The sequence below is a fragment of the Callorhinus ursinus genome, unplaced genomic scaffold (assembly GCF_003265705.2).
Source record: "Callorhinus ursinus isolate GAN/ISIS: 27379988/994484 unplaced genomic scaffold, GSC_fseal_2.0 scaffold53, whole genome shotgun sequence".
Lineage (NCBI taxonomy): Eukaryota > Metazoa > Chordata > Mammalia > Carnivora > Otariidae > Callorhinus > Callorhinus ursinus.
Genome location: NW_027397115.1, coordinates 9233129 through 9247497, shown reverse-complemented (window position 1 = coordinate 9247497; position 14369 = coordinate 9233129). Strand labels below are relative to the sequence as shown.

Here is a 14369-nt window from a genome sequence, read left to right as displayed (position 1 = left end):
AAGAAAGAAAGAAAGAAAGAAAGAAAGAAAGAAAGAAAGAAAGAAAGGAAGGAAGGAAGGAAGGAAGGAAGGAAGGAAGGAAGGAAGGAAGGAAGAAAGGAAGGAAGAAAGAAAGAAAGAGAGAAAGAACAAACGAACACCATGAGGGGTGCCTGGGTGGCTCAGTCAGTTAAGCACTGACCCTTGATTTTCAGCTCATGTCACGGTTGTGAGATCAAGCCCCTCATCGGGCTCTTTGCTGGGCATGGAGCCTGCTTAAGATTCTCTCTCTCCCTCTCCCTCTGCCCCCTGCAACTCTCTCCCTCTCTTGAAGGAAGGAAGGAGGGAGGGAGGGAGGGAAGGAAGGAAGGAAGAAGGGGAGGAAGGAAGGAAGGACGAACACCATGAATTCAAGGATATTAATGGAAATACAGTTTGTAATAGCAAAAGTTTGGAAATAACATCAATGTCCATCAACCTAAGACTGGCTAAATAAATCATGACAAATTCTTACAATGGAATGATAATCAATGGTTAAAAAAAAAAGAATGAGGAGAGACATTGCAAAGAGAATGAGAAACAAGCTATAGACTCGGATAAAGTATTTGCAAATCACATATCTGATAAAGGATTTGTATCCAGAATACATAAAGAACCCTAAAGACTCAACAATAAGAAAACAATAAACCCAAGGGAAAAATGGGCAAAAGAATTGAATAGACACTTCACCAAAGAAGTTACAGGGATATGTGGGTGTCAAATAAACATGTGAAAAGATATCATTAGGGAAACGCAAATAAAACACACATACATACAATCACAAAGAGATATCATTACACACCTATTAGAATAGCTAAAAAATAATAAAAATAAACCAACAACACCAAATAGAAGAATGAAGAGCAACAGGAATGCTTATTCATTGCGGATGGGAGTGCAAAACAGTACACCACTTGGGAAGGTACTTGGCAAGTTCTTATAAAGTTAAACATGCACTTGCCATACAACCCAGCAACTTATGTTCACGTGAAGCCCTTACACTAATGTTTATAGTAGCTTTCTTCATAACAGCCAAACCTGGGAACAACCAAGATGTCTTTCAACAGGTGAACAGGTAAACAAACAGTGTCCATCCATGCAATAGGACCCTACTCAGCAACAAGCATAGATATGTTCATGAAACAACATAGATGAATCTTAATTGCATCATTATGGGTGAAAAAAACGAAACCCAAAAGGCTACAAATTGTTTGCTTCCATTTTTATGACATTCTGAAAAAGGCAAGATTATAGGGACAGAAAACAAATCAGTGGTTGTCAGGGGTTGGGGTGGGGGAGGTACCTGACTAAAATCCTACATCTTGTGTTTAGGTATTTAGGTGATTGAACTGTTCTTTATGTTACCGATGTGGTGGATATGTGACTGCATTTTCCCAAGCCCTTACAGAGTAAACTTTACTGTGTGCAAATGTCTAAAAATCAGTAAAGATGTCCAAGGTTCCCAAGATGGAGTTAAAGACCGTGAAAAATGAATCTCACTGGCGGGATGGGAAAAAAAGAGCTGACCCTAATTAACTTTGGAAAAGTGCTTTGACTGGAAACTGTAAAGCTAAAGGCAAAATAACTGCACATAAACACTGTCCTCTAGTTGGTAAGTGTGTTTCTCACAGGGATGAGAAATATAAAGCACTGTGAACTGAATGAAAATGAAATTACAACATACCAAAAACTTGGGGATGCAGTTAAGGCAATCTTTATTTTTATTTTTTTAAATAAAATTCAAATAAATTTTATTTATTTGACAGAGAGAGATACAGCAAGAGAGGGAACACAAGCAGGGGTAGTGGAAGAGGGAGAAGCAGGCCTCCCGCCGAGCAGGGGGCCCGACATGGGGCTTGATCCCAGGACCCTAGGATCATGACCTGAGCTGAAGGCAGACGACTGAGACACCCAGGCGCCCCAAGGCAATCTGTAGAGGGAAATTTGTAGTATTAAAATGTTTGCATTGGAAAAGCAAAAAAAAAAAAAGTCTCAAATCAGTAGTAATCTAAGTCTCTTCCTTAAACTAGAAAAAGAAATTAAATCCCAAGCAAGCGGAATTACAGAAACAATAAAGATATGAGCAGATACCAATAAAATAGAAAGCAGTAATAATAGAGAAAATCCATGAAAACAGAAGCTCATTCTTCTGAAGAAAAAAAAATCAACCTCTATCCAGACTCATCAAGAAAAAAGAGCCAGAAAATTTGTGGCAGGTACAGAATACATGTGTTTGTTAATGAACAGACCACCTCTAGATTCCAGGGGTCTGAAATGAAGCATAAAAATGTGATAACAGTATTTGCCTTTGAAAGAGAAGGATTGAGTAGCTGGGAATAAGGTAGGGAAAAGACTTTTTTGCTGAAATACCTTTCAGTTTTCTTTTGAATGTGCATATATAATCACCTATTCAAAAATGGGGGCACCTTCCTGGCTGGCTTAGTCGGTAGGGCATGCCACTCTTGATCTCAGAGCTGTAAGTTTGAGTCCCACATTGGGCCTAGAGATTACTTAAAAATACAAAATCTTTTTTTTAAAAACTAACAAAAATAAAGTGCTTTATATTTCAAAGAAAACACCTTCACTTGAGGGATGGTAGTTTTATTTGTTTTATTAAGTTTTTAATTTATTTAAATAATCTCTGCATCCAATGTGGAGCTCAAACTCACAACCCCAAGATCAAGAGTCACATGCTGGGTGCCTGGGTGGCTCAGTTGGTTAGGCGACTGCTTCAGCTCAGGTCATAATCCCAGGGTCCTGGGATTGAGCCCACATTGGGCTTCCTGCTCAGCAGGGGAGTCTGCTTCTTCCCCTCCCCATGCTCATGCTCTCTCTCTCACTCACTCTCTCTCTTTCAAATAAGTAAATAAAATCTTAAAAAAAAAAAAAAAGAGTCATATGATCTTCCAACTGAGCCAGCCAGGTGCCCTGAGGGCTGCTGGTTTTTAAAAGCATATTCATTCATTCATTTAATATGTGGTGTTTATTATTTCCACAAATTTTTATACTTATATTACAAATGAAGTCTTCCTAAAGCAATATTGCTTTGTGCACTTAAAATTTTTATTTTACTTTTTTAAGGTTTTATTTATTCATTTGAGAGAGAGAGAGAGAGAGCATGAGCAGAGGGGAGAGGCAGAGGGAGAGGGAGCAGACGCCCCACCGAGCAGGGAGCCTGATGCAGGACTGCATCCCAGGACCTGGAGATGATGACCCGAGCCAAAGGCAGACACTTAACCATCTGAGCCACCCAGGTGCCCCTTAAAATTTTACATAAATGGTTATCATACTATTTGAATTCTTCTGTGCCTTACTTTTTGCCCCTCAACGTTACATTTTTGGGTAGTTCATCTATATTTACATATGCAGCTTTAGTTTGTTCATTTTCACTTCTGTATACCATCTCATGGGTGCATCCCCTTGTACGTAACCCAGTCTTCTGTTGACGGACATTTAGGTTAGTGGTACGTCTTGCTGTGGCAGGCACTCTCACCATCAGCATTCTTGCGTATCTCCTCATGCACTTTGTAGATTTTACATTTCCTATATTCGTAATTGACTGTTTCCCAAAATACCCAGTGATGTACCCTTTTCTAAGAGCTGTCTTACCTATTGATTTTTTTAATATATCTATGAACTATAGATATAATTTACGATAACTTTAATGCTCACAGACCTCAGGAAAATGGGGAGTAACAGTCATTCGATTTACTTATTCAATAGATACTTAGATATCTACTAAGCATTAATTATGTGCCACGCACTGAGAATACTGAGATGAACAAAACAGACAGGCTCCTGCCTTCATGGAGGTTACATAAAGAACACATCTCTGCCTGGTCTTTTTCTCTTACCGATTGTCCTAAAAAATCTTGATAGGATTTTGTACAGGGATGCTATGGGCTCCAGGGTGAAATGAGAAGTAGTGATTATGAGTTAGTTCTAGGTCAGCAAGGTAGCTCCTATTGGCTCCGCTGACCTGGTTATCTCTCAAATTTAATACCAGGTAAGTCAGTTGGAAAAACAAAATCCTCATGATGTAAGTTTAAATTGATCCTATAGGAGAATCCATTGCTTATCTCAAGGTTATTTGGAAATAGGAGGGTATGTTTTCATATCATACTGGAGGCAGAAGGCTACAGGGAGTCATTTTCCCTGGAATTAGAAAGCTTAATGGTCATACAAAATAGCTTTTGGCTTCATGCAAATTATTTCTCAATAAGAGCAAAAGTGCTCTTGTTATATTCAAGTATTATCTGCTCTCTAGATAATGTCTTATTATGTAGTTTTAAAAATTAAGTTTCTTGGGGCACCTGGGTGGTACAGTCAGTCAAGCGCCCGACTCTTGGTTTTGGCTCAAGTCATGATCTCAGGGTCATGGGATTGAGCCCCATGGCGGGGCTCCATGCTCAGTGGGGAGTCTGCTTGAGATTCTCTGTCCCCTCTTCCTCTGCCCCTCCCCCTCCGCTCTCTCTCTCTAAAGTAAATAAATAAACCTTTTTAAAAAATTAAGTTTCTTAAAGTAATATGCACCCACAGTTTAAAAGAGACAAATAGTTTTAAGAAGCTTATCATGAAAAACAACACCCCCATCCACTCACTTTCAACTATTTTCTTCAGGGATCTTCCTTTGTAGTTCTTTTTTTTTAAGATTTTATTTATCCATTTGAGAGAGAGAGAGAGAGGGAGAGCACAGAGGGAGAGTGAGAAGGAGAAACAGACTCCCCACTGAGCAGAGAGCCCGATGTGGGGCTTGATCCTGGGACTCTGAGACCATGATACGAGCTGAAAGGCAGATGCTTAACTGACTGAGCCACCCAGGCGCCCCTATATTTCTTTTTTTTTAATAGTTTATTTATTATTTTTTAGTAATCTCTACACCCAACATGGGGCTTATACTCACAACCCCAAGATCAAGAGTCGTATGTTCTTCTGACTAAGCCAGCCAGGCGCTCCTCTTCCTTCATATTCTAAAGGACATGCCTTTACTGATATTTCTTGATTCTCCCATTTAGATCTGTTGACTGCCTACCATGGAAGATGAGAATTAGTTCTCTTAGTCCTGTTCCCACCCACTCCAACACAATAATTTCCCCTTCTCAGTTGTTCCAATATCTATCATAATTATTGATGCAATCAATATTTAATATTTACATTATTAAGCCTATATAAGTAGTACTCACCACTACGCCATGTAAAGTATTATGATTACATTTCATTTCTTCTGTAACTACCCCCCCCCAAAGTTATAAGTTGCCTTGGTATTTCATTTTCTTTTGTCACAGGATATAGATAGGAAACTATTCCAGTCTCACTTTCAGCTGATGCTTCCCCATTTCAAAGTACGTCTGCCTAGGCGGGACTTGTAAAAGAGGTGACTAAAAACTGGTTTTAGCAGCTTTATTCATAATTGCCAAAACCTGGAAGCAACCAAGATATCCTTCAGTAGGTGAATGGATATATAAACTGTACTACATCCAGGCAATGAACTATGATTCAGCACTAAAAAGAAATGAGCTATCAAGCCATGAAAACACATGGAGGAAACTAAAATGCACATTACTAAGTGAAAAAAGCCAATCTGAAGAGGCTACATACTGTGTGATTCCAGCTGTATGACATTCTAGAAAAAGCAAAACTATGGAGACAATTAAAGATCAGTGGCCCCCAGGGGTTTAGGTGGAGGGATGAATAAGCAGAGCAGAGAGGACTCTTAGGGCAATGAGACTCTACTCTACATGATACTATAATGGTGGATATATGTCATTATACCTTTGTCCGAACTCATAGAATGTACAACACCCAAAGTGAGCCCTAATGTAAACTACGGACTTTGGGTGATAATGATGTGTCCACGTAGGTTCATGGGCTGTGACAAATGTACCCACTGGTGGAGGACGCTGATAGTGGAGTAGGCAGTGCATGTGTGGGGGTAGGGGGTATATGAGAATTCTCTGTACTTCTACTCTATTCTAATTTTGCTGTGAACCTAAAACTGCCCGAAAAATAAAGTCTATTAAATTAAAAAAATAAAAACTGGTTTTGTTACTTTTGGTCCCTACCCATTCAAGAGCATGAAAGGACTGTTGAAATTTCCCAAGATCAAAGAAAATGTTTGGAGAGCATTAATGAGCTGTGAGTACACTTCCGCCAGTTTGTGGGAATGAGAAAAGGAAGGCACTTCAGTAAGACCTCCTGATGAACTTGATGTGTCTCCTGAAGCTCAGGTGACATGCTAGGTGGTGCCTGAGTCATTCCTGAGAAGTATATGAAAGGGACCGTGGCTGGCTAGCTCCTCTGATGGGGCAGAAAGAAGCAGAGGTGCTGTATCAGGGTGCTGGACAGTATCCTGAGGACTAGATTGAGCCATGCTGGGGAAACACTAGCTTGGATCTGGTCTAAAAGGTTTTTCCCGAGGAGTGAGGTGCCCCCAGTCAAAAGAGTCTGCATGTCTGGGGGTTGAGGCCAGAATTATAAGTGGTCATAAAATCAAGGGGTCTTCTGCATCCAAATGGCCAACAGACACAAGAAAAAGTACTCAACATCACTCGGCATCAGGGAAATACAAATCAAAACCTCAATGAGGGGCGCCTGGGTGGCTCAGTTGGTTGAGTGACTGCCTTCGGCTCAGGTCATGATCCTGGAGTCCCGGGATCGAGTCCCACATCGGGCTCCCTGCTCAGCAGGGAGTCTGCTGCTCCCTCTGACTCTCTTCCCTCTCATGCTCTCTCTCATTCTCTCTCTCTCAAATAAATAAATAAAAATCTTAAAAAAAAAACAAAAAAAACCTCAATGAGATACCACCTCACACCAGTCAGAATGGCTAAAATTAACAAGTCGGGAAACGACAGATGTTAGCGAGGATGCGGAGAAAGGGGAACCCTCCTACACTGTTGGTGGGAATGCAAGCTGATGCAGCCACTCTGGAAAACAGTCTGGAGGTTCCTCAAAAAGTTGAAAATAGAGCTACCCTATGACCCAGCAATTGCATTACTGGGTATTTACCCTAAAGATACAAATGTAGTGATCCGAAGGGGCACGTGCATCCCAATGTTTACAGCAGCAATATCCACAATAGCCAAACAATGGAAAGAGCCTAGATGTCCACCAACAGATGAATGGATAAAGAAGATGTGGTATATATATACAATAGAATATTATGCAGCCATCAAAAAATTGAAATCTTGCCATTTGCAATGACATGGATGGAACTAGAGGGTATTATGCTAAGTGAAATAAGTCAATCAGAGAAGGACAATTATCATATGATCTCATTGATACGAGGAATTTGAGAAACAAGACAGAGGATCACAGGGGAAGGGAGGGAAAAATGAAACAATATGAAACCAGAGAGGGAGATAAACCATAAGAGACTCTTAATCTCAGGAAACAAACTGAGGGTTGCTGGAGTGGAGGGGGGTGGGAGGGATGGAGTGGCTGGGTGATGGACACTAGGGAGGGTATGTGCTATGGTGAGCACTGTGAATTGTGTAAGACTGATGAATCACGGACCTGTACCCCTGAAACAAATAATACATAAAAAAAAATAAAAGTAAAAAAAAAAAATTCAAGGGGTTCTGGTTGAGCAAGTCCCCACCCCTAAAGCAGATCAGAGCTCAGGGATCTGGGATGGAGGAGTGTCCTGGAAAAATCACACAAGTCAAAAGCACCCTGAAAGAGGAAGAGTCCACTGTGAACCTCTACCATGGTCAGAGAGTGCCATACTGCATCTTCTCTCTGTCTACACAGGCCTCTTCTATCCAGGAGGAACCAGAGACAGTCTCCTGGTGGAGAAGGATGCTGGAAGGCCTTGCGGGGAAGTAAAGAAGCCCACTGGGCCTCCCTTTCTTACCTCAGGCGGCCAGTCTAAAGTAGGTCTACGTGGCAGAGGGAGAGATTATTTTATTTTAAATAAATTTGGGAGTTTTGACTCTTATTAGAGTGAATCAAATGAAATTGCCAATATTCAACCATTTTTGACTCACACAAATGGCAACTTCATATGGTTCAGCTTAATGCATGAGCGTGGACTTTTGAATTACTGAACCAAGGTTGTTTGGAGGTTTTAAGTGACCAAGAGAATTTTACTACCTGAGAGTGACATAAAAAGCCATGAGACTTGCCCTACACTTCACTCAAGGGTATGGGGGAAGAACAATTTGAATATGCAAAGAATAAACTTTGCATCCGAGAATAAACTTCTTTTCTTCCTACACCCCAGAGTTCCCATCTGTTCAACAAATTGGCTACACTTAGTTTTCTGTGTATTTATCACCAATCCATCCACAAAATCTCTGACAGAAACTGAAATTTCCTCTCTAGAGATTCAAACATATCAGGTAATCTATCACCTTATTTTCAAAATTTTTTTTTTTTTTTGGACACATTCCCCCACCTTGCAGTTCTCTGTTCTTCTGCTTTGTTTGGGACTGATTCCTCTCCAGGCCTGCTGGGCAGCTGTGGCAGCGGCACTTTCTCTTGCCTCTTTCCTGGGTTGGATCTCCTGTTTCTTGGATGCCGTGAGTTTCTTTTTCATGGTTTTCTCCTTCATGTTCCACTCACTTTCTGAGAAAGTGGCCTAGAAGAGAAATTTTCGAGACCTTGCATATCTGGAAATGTCTTTATTCTATCTTCATGCTTCACGGGTAATTTGGCTGGGTACAGAATTCTAGGTTAGAAATCATTGTCTTTTAGAACACAGAGTTTTTCTTTCTCATACCAGGGGAAAAATCTGTTTCTTAGTACTTTACACTTAGATGGGAAACCAACTTTTTTTCCTTTAATTTTTATTGTTATGTTAATCACCATACATTACATCATTAGGTTTTGATGTAGTGTTCCATGATTCATTGTTTGTGCATAACACCCAGTGCTCCATGCAGAACGTGCCCTCTTTAATACCCATCACCAGGCTAACCCATCCCCCCACCCCCTCCCCTCTAGAACCCTCAGTTTGTTTTTCAGAGTCCATCGTCTCTCATGGTTCGTCTCCCCCTCCGATTTACTCCCCTTCATTCTTCCCCTCCTGCTATCTTCTTTTTTTTCTTAACATATATTGCATTATGGGAAACCAACTTTTTTATTACTCCCTCACTTCCTCTGTCTGTCTCTCCTCCTCTTCCTTTTTTTTAAATTTATTTATTTAACTAATTGTGGAGCTCGAACTCATGACCCCAAAATCAGGAGTCAAATGCTCTTTCAACTGAGCCAGACAGGTGCTCCCACCTTCTTCTTCATCTTTTCTTTCTTCTTGATGGTGATGGAGAAAAATTCTTTATCACTGGGTTTTCAAACTCCACAACTGTCAAAAAGCACGAAACTGTTTTCCTAACACAGGCTTGTCTTTCCATAGCAGAAAAGAAATTTGGCACTTACACTTTGTGTTGTGTTTGAAATACTCTATATAGTGAGAACACACGTAATCAGTTAAAAAATTTGCTGTATCTTGATAAATGATTTTTCTATCATTCTTAATACTAAAACTCTTCTCTTCCGCTTAATTTTTTCTTTTTATTAAAATTGAGATGAAATTCACATAAAATTAACCACTTTACACTGAACACTTCAGTGGCATTTAGTACTTTCACAGTGTTGAGCTACCACCACCTCTATATAGTAGTTCCAAAACATTTTCATCATTCCAAAAGGAAACTTTGTATTCATTAAGTAGTGGCTCCCCATTCCCCCCTCTCTCCCCAAATTCTGGCTGTCATCAGTCTGCTTTCTGTGTCTATGGATTTACCTATTCTGGATATTTCGTATAAATGGAATCATACAATATGTGACCTTTGATGTTTGACTTCATCCACTTAACATAATTTTTTCAAGGTTCACCCATATTGTAACATGTATTAGTACTTCATTCCTTTTTATAGCCAAATAATATTCCATTGTATGGCTATATCACAATTTGTTTATCCACTTATCTATTTATGGATGTTTGGGTTGTTTTCACCTTTGGTTATTGTGAACAATGCTGCTATGAACATTCATGTACAAGAATTTGTTTTTAGATTCTCTCAAAAAACTATTTTCAGTTCTTTTGGGTATATATTTAGGGGTTGAATTGCTGAGTCACATGGTTACTCTATGTTTACCTCTTTTAGGAACTGCCAAGCTATCTTCCACAGCTGAACCATTTTACATTCCCACGGTGATGTACAAGTATTCTCAGATCTCCACATCTTTGCCAATGATTGTTATTTTCCTTTTTTAAACTTACAGCTATCCTAGTGAGTGTAAAGTGGTATCTCATGATTTTGATTTGCATTTCCCTAATAACTAATGATATCAAGCATCTTTTCATGTACTTTTTGGTCATTTGTATATCTTCTTTGGAGAAATGTCTATTCAAGTCCTTTCCTCACTTTAAAATTGGGTTGTTTTTTAGTTTTGAATTCTAAGAGTTCTTTGTATATTCTGGGTACTCCCCTTAACTTTTGAGGCTACCTGAATTTTCACTGTTGTAAAAATCTGGTAATATGAGTGCTACACAATGTGGGAGAGACCATTTATTGTCTAATGATATCCACTTTCCAATTTTTTTATTGCAATAGAACCCCAACTTTATTTTTAGGCTAATTATGTGCCCACAAAAAAGACTTTTTCTAGTCCCCCCTGTTTCTAGGCATGACCACATTGTTGAAGATGTCTATTAGACATCTAAGTGGAGATATTGGCCAGACATCTGGAAATTCAAGAACAGAGTTCAGGAGGGAGGTCATTCAGTCATGACCCTGTTGTTTCCTCCCCACTGCCTTTATCCACCACATATGAGCACCTGGCTCATGTGTTCTCCTCCACCTCATCATCCTGGTGACCTCAACATTCATACAAACAGCTAATCCAGGATCCTGGTCATTCAGTTGTAGGACCTTCTCATCTCTAGTGACCTTCTCCTCCATCCTACTGCAGTCATCCCTTCTTATGACCATATACTAGGTCTTGACATTAAAAATAAACCTATCCAAAACATCATTTCACATTCTGGCCACAACCCTTCCAACCTCCATATTTCATGACTCACTGAGACTATTCTAGCTAATCAGACCTCCAATCTATTTAACCATCTAGTTTCTCCCCTTCCACCAGCTTTCTCCATCTTTCATGCCTTTCTATATTCAGCAAAACGTTATGGTCTATCATTTCAAGAACACTCTTTCCAATACCATAAACGCTGATGACTATTTGTATTTTGATTGTACTTGTCAATCAAAATTTCAGCTATCTGCTTTGTCAGTGTCTATATTGAAAAACTCACTCATCTTCCCAAAACAAAAACAATAACCCACCTACATCTGAACCAATCTTCTTCCTGTTTGCACAGGAGTGGTTGGTGTCTATCCTGTTGAAACCAACCCTTATCTCCTCTCCTTCATATAAAACTTACACTACCAATGATTCATTTTCTCTTCTGGATATCTAGGCATTAGCTCTCAACTAGATTCTCCCAATCTTTATTTAAAAATTCTTAAGTCAGGGAACCTGAGTGGCTCAGTCGGTTAAGCATCTGCCTTTGGCTCGGGTCATGATCCCAGGGTCCTGGGATCGAGTCCAGCATCAGGATCCCTGCATCGGGATCCCAGGGAGTCTGCTTCTCCCTCTGCCACTCCCCTGCTCATGCTCTCTCTTTCTCACAAAAATAAATAAATAAAATCTTTAAAAATAAATAAAAGTTAAACATTCTTAAGTCTTTCTTATCTAAAAAGCAAAACCAAAACAAATCCCTTAGTCTCATTGCATCTCCAGCTCCATCACATTTTCTTCCTTCTTCCTTCTCACAGCCAAACTTATCGAAAGATTTGCCAATACTTTATTAAAACACATTGCTAAATACAATGAGCATGTTCAGATCTCTTGTTGCTGGATCTTTCACTAGCATTTGACATGGCCCATCACTCCCTTCTAGAAATATTTTCCTTCTTGGGCATCTGGACACTACTCTCTTCTAGTTTCCATCCTGTTTCTCTAATCACTCCTTTTCTTTTTAAGGTCTCAAAATGAGACAGAAGAAAGTGTTTTATGAATCTGAGCACTGTATTTAGTGTAGATAATTAATATTTTCTTGTTAATCATATAAAGAGGAATGTATGTGGAACAAAGTTAGAAGGCAAACTTGAAAAGGAAAGTGATGGTTTAATTGAAATAGTATGACACAGGTGTTATCTTTTGTCTTAAATTTTCCTTAGCGTCTAACAGTGTTCTGTACTATATATTTTCATTTAGGTATAATTAACATGCATCAATAGTGTTGTAACAATAAATATAAATCCAGCGTATTTTTTAGGGAAAAAAAATCAATTTATAATACCTGTTCTGAGAATGTAAGTGTTGGAGATAGTATGGTAAAGCTGGTGTGGCCACAGGAAGAAATGAGAACGAGGCTCTTCTTCTTCAAGGAAGAAGTTTATTGTCCTCACAGGTCTTACAGGGGGATAACCATGCGCCATGCAGAGCCACAGAAGAAGCGCCAAGTACTGATGTCACCTGGTGGCAGAAGAGAGTGGGGAGGGGAACGCTCGGATTTAGGACTAGCTAGTTTGAATAATGTCCATGGGCTCTGGGCTATAGGGGTGCTCTCTAGTTGCCTGGTACCTGGCTCTGGGACGATTTCAGGCAGGGGAAACACAGGCTTGGTGGATTCCAGTTAGAGGACCTTGGAGCTATAAACTAGGGATTGGTTGGCTTGCATATGAAAAATGTGCTCCCAGTTGAGCCCTCTGCTGTCTGTCTCTAAGAACCGAGCAGCCCTGCGGGGGAGCAGGCTCTCCCCTACTGAAAGCTTTTTAAGATACCAAAACATTATAAAATATAGAATATTTTTTTAAATGATTAATGCAACATCTTCCAGGGAACTGCATTACTCTTTCAGATATTGACCCAATATTTTCATATCAAATATGAGAAGGAAGGATAATGCTTAGATACAAGGCAGGCAGATATTGCATGATGCAAGCATTGTTACCTCACAGCTGCAGCTGCTGCATGCCTAGATCAAAGACCATGGATAGTATTACTTAGGTTAAATGTCCTCTCTATTTAAAAGAATAGCATTACCCAAAGTAAACGAAGTATACCAGCGAGGCAAAAGCTTTTGCAGGGTGTGGGCATAAACTGCTTCCAGAGGGACCAGCCGGCTTGACAAGTTTTTGTTTATAAACCTCAGGAGAATGCAAAAGGAAGTAATTGCTAGTGGGATGGGAGAAGGAACATCCCTTGGGTTTCACCAGCATTTAGGAGAAAAGGGGGAGAATCGTGCTGAGTTAATATTGTGAAAAAGGGCTGTCATAGTAAGGAGCTCAGGTTTTGGTTTCAAATGGACTTGGATTCAAATCCTGCATTGGCCACTCATTGGCTTCTTTGGAAAGTCAGTTAATGATAATAAATAACCTTTATGAAGCACTAACGATGTGTGGGGCACTGTTGCAAGTGTTTTATATGTATTAGTTAATTTAACCCCCACAACAATTTTATGCAGTAGGTACTATAATTTCCTCCATTTTATGGATGCATAAACTGAGGCACAGAGTGGTTAAGTCAGTTGCACAAGATCAACACATATTTATTAAGCGAAGGAGCTGTTTCCAGTAGAGCAAGTCACATACCTCATGTCCTTCTAGTCAATACTTTTTCCTGCTTGAGTTAAGCAGTACTGGTTTCTGAGCTCTAAGTGATACAATACACAACAAGATTTTTTATGCATGTTGTCACATGTGCATAAAGAATTTCTGTGTCAAATAAGTGGTAGATATCATTCATATTAAATAAATATAAGGGAGATTGTGAGGTGAAGAAAAGATGAGTAAGTAAGAAAGTATGAAACCTCACTGGAAATTGGTATATGAATTTTTTTTTAAGATTTTATTTTTAAGTAATCTCTACATCCAACGTGGGGCTTGAACTCACAATTCGGAGATCAAGAGTCACACACTCTACTGACTGAGCCAGCCAGGCACCCTTGGAATATGAATTTTTTTAAAGATTTTATTTATTTATTTGACAGAGAGAGAGAGACAGCAAGAAGGAACACAAGCAGGGGGAGTGGGAGAGGGAGAAGCAGACTCCCAGCCGAGCAGAGAGCCCTATGCGGGACTTGATCCCAGGACCCTGAGATCATGACCTGAGCCGAAAGCAGACGCTTAACAACTGAGCCACCCAGGCGCCCCAGAATATGAATTTTTTAAAACAATCTCAAACAAAAGTTATAAATATGGTTCTGACAAGTTTTTTTTTTTTAAAGATTTTATTTATTTATTTGAGAGAGAGAGAGAGAGAGAACGAGAGGGAAGAGGGTCAGAGGGAGAAGCAGACTCCCCGCCGAGCAGGGAGCCCGATGCGGGACTCGATCCCGT

At 39.8% G+C, this 14369-nt stretch overlaps 1 long non-coding RNA gene across 1 annotated transcript in view; it reads right to left on the bottom strand.

Annotated features, from left to right (window-relative positions):
• LOC112809981 (uncharacterized) overlaps window positions 1-14369 on the bottom strand; it is a 27052-nt gene that overhangs the window by 1399 nt on the left and 11284 nt on the right. Inside the window, exon 4 of the long non-coding RNA XR_003204714.2 lies at window positions 8414-8596. This is a non-coding gene — a long non-coding RNA (uncharacterized lncRNA). The remainder of the gene's footprint in view (window positions 1-8413; window positions 8597-14369) is intronic.